The 8620-nt window shown below is 43.4% G+C and overlaps 1 pseudogene; it reads left to right on the forward strand.

Moving 5' to 3' along the window:
* Positions 1–8271: 8271 nt before the first annotated feature.
* LOC103274660 overlaps positions 8272–8620 on the forward strand; it is a 5274-nt pseudogene continuing 4925 nt past the window's right edge.

Below are 8620 nucleotides of genomic sequence, written 5' to 3' on the forward strand. Positions count from 1 at the left end.
GTAAGAAATTGAGTAGCATATTTTTCATTATCTTTTTTTTTCTTTAACATTTTCAGTAAATGTCGCCAAAGCCCTAATTTCAGGAATATACACAGGAAAGGGAAGAAAGATCAAGAAGTCAAAAAGCCTCAGCAGGGAATAAAAGAGTTACCTCTGATGGAGCTACCTGCTAAGGGTCATATGTGTTCTAGAACACCGCATGTGAGAATCCACTGGGTCCTCATAACCCTATAAAGCTGGTATAGTATTATCAGTATCTCCATTTTAAAGATAAGGAAACTGCGTCAAGCTCCTGAGGTTTGCTTCTTTCTTTTTTTTTTTTTTTTTTGAGTTGGAGTCTCACTCTGTCGCCCAGACTGGAGTGCAGTGGCCGCTCCCGGCCACCGCAGCCTCGACCTGCTGGGCTCTGGCGATCCTTCTGCCTCAGCCTTCCAAGTAGCCAGAATTACAGGCACGCACTACCACGCCCAGCTGATTTTTTTATTTTATTGTAGAGATGAGGTCTCACCTGCCCAAGTGGGTCTCAAACCCACGGGCTCAGGCTGAGGTTTGCTTTTAAACACCACACTGCACAGCCTCTATGGAAGACTCTACAGATGACCAAGAGCATGGATTCTACACCTGATACATCAGAGTTCAGATTAAGGTGAACTTATTTTACTGTATTACATGTGTGGACTTTGGGAAATCAAATATAAATATATTATTCATCTTTTGAAAGTCTTGAAAGGATATATATAATGCTTGAGAGCTAAGATGTGCCCTTACAGGAATGAAACTCGGGACTGGAGCTGGGTAAGGAGCTTTCCAGTACTAGAGTGTCTAAGCTGGCAGTTATTTAAGGTCAACCTCAATGGCATTTATAGGAAGGGTACTAAGATCTTCACTTGGAGAATGTGAAGTGTGTGTACGAAAACATGCATGACGATGTGAATGTTAAATTTATAAATTCCTTTTCCCATAAGAAGAGTATAAACTAGGGCATGGCTACAGAACATTTGGAAAAACACCATATAGCATTGGGGATAGCATTTTTAAAATTTTTTTATTTTTATTTTGAGTTGGAGTCTCACTCTGTCACCCAGACTGGAGTGCAGTGGCCACTCCCGGCCAATGCAGCCTCAACCTGCTGGGCTCCGGCAATCCTTCCGCCTCAGCCTTCCAAGTAGCTGGAACTACAGGCGCGCGCTACCACGCCCAGCTAATTTTTTATTTATTGTAGAGATGAGGTCTCGCCAAGTCGCCCAGGCAGGTCTCGAACCCGCAGGCTCAGGCAATTCACTCACCTCAGCCTCCTAAAGCACTGGGATTACAGGCTGAGCCACTGAGCCCGGCTGGGGGATAGCATTTTTAAGAAATTTTGGCGAGTCGTGGTGGGTGGTTCATGCATTACAAACATTGTATATTCTCACTTATATATAAGAGCATTTTGGAAGGCGGAAGCAAGAGGATTTCCTAAGCCCAGGGGCTCAAGACCAGAATGGACAAAACTTGGGGAGACCTGTCTCTACAATAAGTCAAAATACTAGCCAGGTGTGTTGGCGGGACCCTGTATCCCAGCTACTTGGAGGGCTGAGGTGGAAGGATCGCCTCAGCCTAGCAGTTGGAGACTGCCATGGCCATGGGCAGGCCCCTGCACTCCAGCCTGAACAACAGAGACTCTGACTCAAAGAAAAAAAGAAGGAGGAGGAGGAGGAGGAAGAAGTTGTTTCATATGTAAACGATACTTACAAAAAGAATTTTTTTTTTGAGTTGGAGTCTTACTCTGTCTCCCAGACTGGAGTGCAGTGGCCGCTCCCAGCCACCGCAGCCTCCACCTGCTGGGCTCCAGTGATCCTTCCGCCTCAGCCATCCAGGTAGCCAGAACTACAGGCGCAAGCTACCACATCTGGCTAATTTTTGATTTATTGTAGAGATGAGGTCTCACCAAGTCACCCGGGTGGGTCTCGAACCCGCGGGCTCAGGCAATCCACTCACCTCAGCCTCCCAAAGTGCTGGGATTACAGGCTGAACCACCGAGCCCAACCAAGATACTTTTAAAACTCTTGATGCCCAAACCAACCTCCTTACTCCTGACTAGTGGCATCAGGATCTCTGGGGGTGGGACTCAAGCATAAATGTTTTTGAAAGATCTTCAAGTTATTCTAATGTACAGTCAAGCACAAGAAAGCACTGCAAGAAGAGAGGCCTTCTTAGCTTGAAAGTACACTTGAGGCCAGCGTGGTGGCTCACGCCTGTAATTCCAACACTTTGGGAGGCCAAGGTGAGAAGATTGGCAGAATCCAGGGCTTCAAGACCAGCCTGGACAACTTGGCCAAGAGCTCGGTGCTACAATAAGTCAAAAAATTAGCCAAGGCATGGTGGTGCACACCTGTGGTTCCAGATACTTGGAAGGCTGAGGCAGAAGGATCACCTGAGCCCAGCAGGTTGAGGCTGTGGTGAGCCCTGATCGTGCCACTGTACTCCAGCCTGGGTGACAGAGTGAGACTATGACTCAAAAAAAAAAGTACACACGAATCACCTAGCAATCTTGGTAAAACGCAGATTTTAATTTAGTAGGTCTGGAGTGGGGCCCAATTTTCTGCAGTTCTTACAAGCACCCTGGTGCTGAGTGTTGCTGATGGGCTAACATCCTCTGAGAGGCAAGGATCTGGAGTACATGAGCAGTAGATTATGTTTCAACTTTGAAAGAATCTATAATAGAGTCAGGAGGGGAAGGAAGGATATGGGGACAAAATTAACAAAAGGGAAAAATCAAATAAAATATAAGTAGCTGGGGATGCTGTACAGAGATGGAGTAGGTTCTAGGCCACATCACTCTCTTGGATGCCTCAGTGCTTAGCACACTGACCACACATGGTGGGCATTCGACACATAGATATGGTTAATCTAGAAATGCTTTGTGGGGTGAGTTCAGTGACTTGCAAGGATGGGGGAGCATCCCAGGAAAGGGTAATGGTGGGCATGAAGGAGTCTGCGATCAACTTAGCTCAAACTTTGTTTAACTGTACAAATCCACAGTTCTCTCCAAATAATGGTTCCTTTGGGAGAAAGAAAGGGATTCAGATGGGACAAGTTGAAGAATCTTCTGGTGTGGCTGGGAAATTGTATTTGTGACTTGGGTGGCTCTTGTTTTATAATGATTTATTAAGCCATGCACTTGATTTAAGTGACTTTTAGTATCTGTTCATTATTTTACAATAAAACATTTATTAAAAATGTTACCCAGAACGGCCAGATATGTTGGGAGGGGTGGATCTTGCTTGGCTAAAGCAGTTTGTACTGAACCCAGTCAGAGGTTGCTAAGGGCTACTGCCAGTGCAGGACTAATGAGGCATCTCACTCAGCTCAGTGGAAAATGTCAAAGATACGGAGGAGTAGGGGATTAAAAAGAATGGTGCAAAGTTAGCTGAATCTAATATGAGAAAAGAGAGTTATATAAGCGCCAAAAAATTGTTTCAATCTCTTTGGCTCATGTAAAAAAAAATTATGGCATCTACTCTCCCTGATTCTCTTTCTACCCTTTGGACTCTCCCCAAAGCCCCAGACTCACAAATCCAACTGTCCTTGAACATCTCCTGCTGAGTAAGCATGCTCCCTCAATTCAACAGCAGAACCCCCAAATCTATGCATCTTCAACCTCCCTTTATGTGTGACTTGCGGGCCCATCTACCCTGCCATGTCAAGCCAGAATCCCAGAAATACCTCTTCTTGATTTCACTCTGCCTTGCCCTTACAAGCAGTAGGTAACCAAGGTTGACTCCACTTTCTTAGCACCCTTTAGATCATTCTCACCTTTAGAACTGTGCTCCTATTGGTGAACTGCAGATCTCCACACCATCTCTTGCCTATTTCATTGCAGTGGTTTCCTGGCCTGTCTGTCCTCCTGTAGTCTAGCTCTCCCCAGCATTCTGCATAATCCTGTGACAGAGCTCTTTCCAGGAAATCACTCTAACCATGTTGCTCCTCTGCTCATCCTTGTTTCTGGAATAAAGTCTTAACTTTCTTTTTTTTCTTTTTCCTCTTTTAATTTTTTTTCCCTCTTTTAATTTTTATTTTGAAATTGTGGGGTACAATTCAGGGTGAGGTATACAAATGTTCATTGTGCAGGTACCCTTACTGATGAGGTGTGTCCCCCCCAGGGGGACACACCGAGTCAATCCCAGCTACCCACCCCCAACCCTTCCCTGCAGTTTCCCGCTACTTTCAATCCCTTTCCTACAATAATACGGTAGTTTTTCAAGGTTCACTTATGAGTGAGAACATGTGATACTCTGCTCTTTGTTTCTGCGAGAGGTCGCTCAGGATTGTAAACTCTAATTCCATCCAGTCTTAAATTTCTTAGGGGGGTAGTAAAAGACCTCATTATCTATGTCCTGTCGCCCTCTTTTCATTCTGTACAACTCTGTCCCACCACAGGCTCCTGGTCCCTGTATTTCCAACTGAGCAAAATTTCTTTGGTTTCCCAAACTTCCCTGGATAATTCAACTATACCTCTGTGCTTTTGCCTTTGCTACTGTCTCTTCCTGGAAGAGTCTTCTGAGCTCTTCCTCAACACCAGACAAATGCAGGCACACAAGTACCTTCTGCTCTTTCACAAGTTCCATTCTCACAAAGTCTTGCCTGAGACACCAACCACTAAGGGGATCTGATCTTTCCCTCTGCTTCTCACTCACTGTTTATACCCTATGCATACTTCTGTTACAAACTTTATAACACTTTATTTCTCTAATTTTGTTAGCAGACTAGTTTCCTCGGGTCTGATGGAAAATTTCTTGAAGCAAGAACATAGATTATTCATCCTAGTGTTTCAGACATTTACTACAATGCAGGCAGAGAGTAAGTGCCCAGAAAATTTTTTAAAAGTTGTTGAAGGAACAAATGAGTAAATGTTTAGCGACGCCCACCAAGCCATAGATCACTGAGCTGACCAGATCATTTGTGACTGACCTCACAGCCAGCCATTGAAGCAGTTCCTAGAAATTACATCTCCTCCTAGACCCTCCCCTCCCCTCTTCATGATTAGGAAAACAATGAGAAAGCCACGTTCTAGCTTTGCTGAAATGGGTAAACCTTCAGAGAAAAATACGCAACTCTGCACCACCCTCTTAAACATAACAGAGCCAGGCACGGTGGCTCATGCCTGTAATCCCAGCACTTTGGGAGGTGGAGGCAGAGGATTGCCTGAGTCCAAGGGTTCGAGACCAGCCTGGGCAACTTGACAAGATCTCATCTCTACAATAAATCTAAAAATTAGCTGGGCATAGTGGCACTCACCGATCTCCTGAGCCCAGCAGGTAGATGTTGCTGTAGCCGTGAGTGTGCCACTGTACTCCAGCCTGGATGACAGAGTGAGATTCTGGCTTAAATAAATAGGACAGAAATCCCCTTCCATCTGGAATGTACAATAGCAGATGCCATTGAGATTATATGATTTTAAACTCGACAGTCCCTTTAGTCCCTTCTCAAAGGCCTACAATATTTTTATATAAACATTTTATTGAAGTTTAATACCCATGTAGGAGAATGCACAAATCTTATGGTTACAGCTCAATGAATTTACACAAAGTGAAAACACACGTGGAACCACTTCAATAAACAGTACCCCCAAAGTTTCCTCTTTTGTCCCCTACCATTCACTAACACCCAAAAGAGTAGACTAAAATATTTCCAATACTACTTTGACACAAACTATTTCGTGAAAAGTTTCTATATTTGACTATCCATTTATTTTTTTTAAATAGCTTTTGGTCATAAAAGAAAGCAACATAAGCTCATTGCAAAACGTTAAAAATAACAGAAGCACAAAAGTGTAGAAAGTGAAACTTTGCCCCATCAACCCTCTGGTCACACACACACATACACACACACACACACATACACACACACACACACACACACACACACACACACACATGCGCACACACCATTCCTAAAGTTAAACATTTGTAACAGGATAGACACAGTGACTTATGCCTGTAATCCCAGCACTTTGGGAGGCCAAGGCAGGAGGATTTCTTGAGCCCAGGAGTTTGAGTCCAGCCTAGACAACATAGTAAGACCTCATTTCTAAAAAAAAAAAAAATGAGCTAGGCCTGGTGGGGTGCACCTGTAGTCCCAGCTACTTGGGAGGCTGAAGCTTGAGGATTGCCCAAGCCCAGGAAGTCAAGGCTGCAATGAGCCGTGATAGTGCCACTGCACTCCAGTCTGGGTGAGCAAGTGAGACCCTGATTCAAACAACGAAAAGAAAAACAAAACACATAACAACTTGGTGCATGTATTAGTTCAGACTATGCAGCAAATAAGGAAAAGTTCAATTCAAAGTGAACAAAACAACAAGAGAATGTACTGGCCCTCATCATTTCTTTAATCATTTTCTGAGTGAATGAACATTTAGATTGTTTCCAGCACATTTTGCTATTACAAACAATGCCACATTGACTATTTCATTTTGAACATCTTAAACAGAAAATGTAAAGAGATTCTGAAAGTCCAGAGGTAAGGCAGGCTTTGGGATTTAATTCAGTCACTCAACTATGTTATCAAAGACTCAGATTCTTTCCGTCTTCTTGCTCTGCCTTCCAAGATATTGTCCCTCATTATTTGGGGCATCGGTTCTAGGACCCCCGCAGATCCCAAAATCCATGGATGCTCAAGTCTCACATTAAATGGTATAGGATTTGCACATAGCCGATGCACATGCTCCTGTATGCTCTAAATTATATCTAGATTACCTAGCACAATATAAATGCTATGTAAATGATGTTATACTGTATTGAGCTTCTGTGTTATTTTTGTATTTTTTTAAATTTTTTAACATTTTCAATCCTCGGTTGAGTCCAAGAATGTGGAACCCACAGACATTATTGTACCTAAATTTCATGAACACAAGAGGATACAGTGTGCTTTAAAAGTCAGCAAGGTATATCTCCATCAAGTCTCTATCCAAAGAATGATTTCCTTTTTCTTCTATCATTTCACTCAATGTAGATATGAGCTTTACTGTCTCTGTCATGGGAGTGGCAAATATTTCACTGTTGCTTCAGACTAAGTGAAAATAAAAGCCAGTTGCTGTAGTAGAATTCTGACTGAGAGATGTGAAGACATTATATGGCCAAGGAGAAATCTGAAATTGATAGAATCGAGGACTAATGAAGCCCATGGTTCACCTGATCCATTCCCCTGCCTTCAAGCTAGGATTCATTCAAACACATGGAGGCACTTAGCTAGAAAGTTACCTGGAAGCAATCTAGAGTCTTAATACAAAATATTTGATATAATTTTTCATGAAATAACCTATTTCTTTCCATCATAAATACAATTCTTTTTTTCTGTAATATTACTTCTAGATTTTGTCATAACTTTTGTTCCTTTTACTCATCTTCCTGACAGTCAATTCAGTCCCTGAGGGAGGTGTTTCAGGGTCCTGTTCCTTCCTGCCAGAGGCTTGCTTAAGGCCTGTGTTCTCTCACTTGCCCTTGGTGGAATACACTATTTATGTATATTTATGTACTATCTTTTCTTGTGGGTGTCAGAGCTCCTCTGTCTCAATCTCCCTTTCTCAATCTTCCTTTCTCAAAGAAGTGGAGCTTTACCAAGTTGAATGCAAATGAATTTGAAGACATAGTGGCTAAGAAGCGACTCATCCCAGATGGCTGTGGGTCAAATACATCCCCAGTCGTGGCCCTCTGGACAAATGGCAGGCCCTGCACTCATGAAGACTTTCACTCTGCTGACTCTTCATCCCCATCAATAAATCTTGCTTCCTGTTAGGGTTAAGGTTAGGGTTAGGGTTAAGGTTAGGGTTAGGGAAAGGATTAGGGTGAGGGTGAGATGTCTGAGATGTCTGTTATGGGCTGAATTGTGTCTCCCACCCCCACCTTCCATTCATATGTTGAAGCCCTAGCCCCCAGTGCCTCAGAATGTGACTATATTTGGAGATAGGTCTTTAAAGGGTAATTAAGGTGAAAAGAGGTCACTAGGGTGGGCCCTAGTCCAATATGGCAGGTGTCTTCAAAAGAATGAAGAATTAAAACAGAGAAGGAATAGCATGTTAAGTCCCAGGGAGAAGATGGACACCTACAAGCCAAGGAGAGAGACCTCAGAGTAAACCAGTTTTGTAAACACCTTGATCTTGGACTTCCTGTCTCTTGAACTGACAGAAAATAAATTTCTGTTGTTTAAGCACTCCCTAGTCTGTGGTTCTTCACTACAGCAGCCCTAGTAGACTAACATAATGTCCAAACCCAAGCATGCTATGGAAACTCCTGAATGGTCCAGATGGGGCCTCGACTTCCATCCCTGTCTGAGTGCTTCTTTGGTACCCTCTTCCCATGTCCTCCTGGATCTCTGATGGATGGTCCCTCCAGTTCTGCTCCTCCCAGGTTCTGCCCACCTGTCTGCTGATAGCTGGTGGTTTCCTCTCTCACTTTGTACCTGTAAGTCAATGATTTTCCAATCTTGAAGAGTGAAGAATCACTGCTTTGCGAATTCAGATTCCCAGACCAGGGTTCCAGAGATGCAGATTTATTAGTTCAGTGATGGGACTGAGAAACCTGCACTTTTTTTTGTTTTTTGAGTTGGAGTCTCACTCTGTCGCCCAGACTGGAGTGCAGTGGCC

The sequence above is a fragment of the Carlito syrichta genome, unplaced genomic scaffold (assembly GCF_000164805.1).
Source record: "Carlito syrichta isolate Samal-C Ts95f unplaced genomic scaffold, Tarsius_syrichta-2.0.1 Scaffold314847, whole genome shotgun sequence".
NCBI classification, from domain to species: domain Eukaryota; kingdom Metazoa; phylum Chordata; class Mammalia; order Primates; family Tarsiidae; genus Carlito; species Carlito syrichta.